Here is a 4,223-nt window from a genome sequence, read left to right on the forward strand (position 1 = left end):
TTAAGGATGAAAAGGGAGATGATCTAGAGTCTTCGATTTCTCTCCTCGTCTATTAGGATACGAGTCGTCTTACTCGACCATCAGAGTATTCTTCATCCAACAAAAATATCTCAATACATCGAATTTATCTATCCTCGCCCCCGTGCGATCGAAACCAATCATACAAAACATCTAACATATTAATTCAATTTGTCACCCCGTGTGACCAAAACTCTTTTCAAAAAGAACATTGTTAATCCTTCCTAACGCGCACAACAAACTAGTGCTTAAGCCTCCGCCGAGAGTAGACAAGTCGGCGTCGAGCCCTTAGAACGCGATCTAAAACAGTCGTTCCTTAAGAGACACCAACCAATCGTAGTTCCCCGAACTACGAATGCCCTGACTTCCTTATTGCACCATAAGGATACGTAGGCACGAGATTGCGAGATCTTGGCGAGCACACTAATAAAAAACCTCCATTTTCCCCCTTCTGAGGTTCCCATCCATCTTTATTCAATTTTATTATCACTCGAAGAAAAAAAACAACATAAGTTAACATTTAAATCGCAAAATTGAACTAAAAGGTTCCCATTGAGTACAACGGACGTAAGGGGTGCTAATACCTTCCCCTTGCGTAATCAACTCCCGAACCCGAATATGGTTGGGACGACCATTATTCAATTTCCTAAAGGTTTTATCGATATTTTCCTATTCCTTCATCGGAATAAATAAAGTTCGGTGGCGACTCTGTTCGAACATAAATTTTTCCGCGACCATCGCAAGGAATCATATTTTTCGAGATGCGACAACTATTCTTAACCTTTTCATTTTACATTTAAATTTATCCCTCTTCAACAAACCTCTCTTATGGTCATTCCTCTCACCCTTCTTTCCTTCTCTGTTCATTCTCTTTTTATTTTAGCATTCTCCATTCTAACTTTCATACTATTGGAGACAAACCATTTAAAAAGTCACACCATTTAAATTGTTGTTATTGACTTTTGCTGACCTGAGGCAATATACAATGTTTGACTACATATCTATTTTTTCTTCTTCAAATATATCAATTTTTACAAATCAATGGTATGTTTTTTTTATTTGTAGCCATTTCCTTTTTTCATCTTAGATTAAAAAAAACTCAATTTATTCATTCTTATTTTGATGTTTCATTGACTGTATTCGTGCGCTTGATCTTACACTGTATCGATTATGTCATCGTGATAGTTTTTTGCGTTTGTAATTTTTATTGAGTTTCAATCACTGTGTAAAATTCTTAATTTGATTGATGTTTGATATGAATTTGCCGTGATTGATAATTTGACAGGGAGATTTTGATGTTCTAACAGTTTCTCCGGTATAGATTTAGAGAAGCAGAGTCGTCTTCGAGTGATATCAAGCAAAGATGGTGACCGTTGTCGCAACCTGAAAAATACAGTGTGCGAAAAAATAACCGGCGAAAGAAAATGACAGAAAAGTCGCCACCGTGCGTTATTTATCCCAAAGGAGGGAAAGGAAACGCTCGAAGTAAACCTGAAAAGAGGAAAGGAAAAGACAAGGTCTCGCAACCAAATTTTGGGTTCGGGAGTCGGTTATGCGAAGGGAAGGTATTAGCACCCCTACGCATCCGTAGTACTATACGGGATCCACTTTTTTAGTTCTTGTCTAAAGGGTGTGAGTTTATCTTATGTTGTTTACTAAAAAAGGGGTTAAATGAAAATGACTCGCGCGGATGTCGCACCCACTGCATACGTATCTCATCTGAATATGAGAATCAGAGTCTCCGTAGCTCGGCTGACCTATGGGTTGGGGGGATGTGTGCTCGCTAAGACATCGCGTCTTATGCCTACGTATCTCATCTGGAATGAGAATCAGAGCAAGCCGTAGTTCGGCTAACTACGGGGTTATGGATTGGGTTTTGGACGAACGATGTTACTACGCAATCTACCGGATGCTCGACCTTTGGAGACTTACTCGCCTGTAGTAGAAGGAGTAAATGTATTCTTAGGAGAAGAAAAATCAATGAGTTGGTAGGGTTAGGGATGCTCAGGCAAAAGGGAAATCCTAGATGAAGGAACCTGCATAAAGTAAACACACAAAACATTGCCTCCTATCGGGGTCTTCCAGCTAAGAAAGCGGTAAAAATACGGGAAAATATAAAAGTACCACACGAATAAAGATCCGAAGTAACAGTAATTAACGGAACAAGGAAACCCTGAGATCCTTCCAAGCTAACACCATCAAAGAAAGTGAGTCAGTACAGGTAATCGGAATGAAACCTCCAGGTGGTATCCCACAAATAAAGTGGAACACCAGGCAAACCATCTCTGCAAGAGTCATATGAGCCCTCACAAAACAAAACTCAACAAACAGGTTAGAGAAACAAAATAGGGTAACCAAGAGTTGCCCCCAAATCAAAATGTAACCACATGAATCATGCCATTAAAATTCACAAAAAGCTCACAAAAAGCAACCAAGGGTAGGAGGCCTAAACCTCTTGTCAAACACATGCATCAAAAGGGTATCAAATTCACCCATAATACCTCATACATTTAGAGCATTCAAATTAAAGGCATAAAGATGATGGATATAGGGAAAACCTGATTGGAGAGCTTGATTGAAATTGAGTTGCACCCGTGAGGTTTACAAAACAATCTTTAAGGTTTATGTGAGGCAGAGGTGATTCTGTGCAGTTGAGTTCCCTTCAGGGTTTGGAGGCTGCTCTGAGTTCTCTGTCAGGTTTCTCTCTCTAGGTTTTGTCCAGGGTTTTGTTCCAAGGAAATCTCAGAGTGTTTTGCTTCCCTTCCTTTTTCTGTCTGTTTTGTTTCAATGAAACTCTAGTATTTATAGGCTAATATTGGTAGCTTAGTGGGCTTTTGAGAGAGGTCCAAGTTTGAGATTTTTTCTTTTATTTATTTATTTATTTATTTAATTTTTTTTTTTGAAAAAATATTCCGATTGCCATGATGAAATGCAAATGCTAAATGACCTAAAAATGAATGCATGCACGAGGTGTAAAGCGTATGCTTCCAGGAAAAATGATGGGTAAATTTTGGGGTATTACAGCTGCCCCTATTCAATCAACTAGAGACCTGGAAAGAAGATAGCAGCGGCTTTCGTGCTTTCAAGGTATCAAGGGATTGAATACAATAAAAGCCCGAAAATTTGCACTGAAGTGAAGTGAAGTAACAATGCCTGTCAGAATCGGCAGAGAGGTGGTCTTGAAAGAAGAATCTGTCTGGTACGGTGAGAGTCAGTGTGAATATCGAAAAAGAATGTTAACCTGGATACCAAAATAAATGGTAACACAGAAATAACCATGGCCTGAATTCCGCTCATCAGTCTGAATACTGGAAATGACTTCGATCTGAACATCGGGAGATATGAGATTATTAATATCGGTCTGAACACCGAGAGGCTGGCCTGAATGCCACAAGTTGCGTCGACCTGAATGTAGGAAACTTCTTCGATCTGAGCATCGGAAAACTGGCCTGAACGCCACAAGTTGCATCGACTTGAACGTCGGAAACTTCTTCGATCTGAACATCAGAAAACTGGCCTGAACGCCACAAGTTGCATCGACCTGAACGTCGGAAACTTCTTCGATCTGAACATTGGAAAACTGGCCTGAACGCCACAAGTTGCATCGACCTGAACGTCGGAAACTTCTTCGATCTGAACATCAGAAAAATGGCCTGAACGCCACTTCGGTCTGAATACCGGAAACTGCATGCCTGTCAGCATCGGCAGAAATAGGGAACGATAATAGAGGCGGTGCATGGGCCAATGACACTTGCTGGGAATAACAAAGGTAAGTCATGAACAATCTTCAGTCTGAGTACTGAAAACAACTTCTGGCTTATCACTTGGGATACCGAGAATGTTTTATGCTTACATGCGTATGTTTGAATTTTTCAATGGTGTAATGCTCCATGAAAATGGAAATGCTACGTGATTTGGGAGGATGCAATGCAATATGATTTTACATGCATGGATGCGAAATGCTAGGGAGAATGCCAAGCTGAGGCAAGGAGATCTGCTGGGGAATTGATCACCATCTTCTGGACCCTGGCAAGGCTGCTAGAGATGCACAGCACAAAGAATTCTGTGGGGAAATGACCCGCCACACGGTGTTCTAGCAATGACGAAATACCGGGATTTTGACTGGGGAGAGAACGACACTGAAAACCTGCTGTTGGGGAAAGCGATAGTGGTTCTAGCAACCACGATCTGCGAGAGATGACTCA

The sequence above is a fragment of the Lathyrus oleraceus genome, chromosome 3, assembly GCF_024323335.1.
Source record: "Lathyrus oleraceus cultivar Zhongwan6 chromosome 3, CAAS_Psat_ZW6_1.0, whole genome shotgun sequence".
In the NCBI taxonomy this organism is placed as follows: domain Eukaryota; kingdom Viridiplantae; phylum Streptophyta; class Magnoliopsida; order Fabales; family Fabaceae; genus Lathyrus; species Lathyrus oleraceus.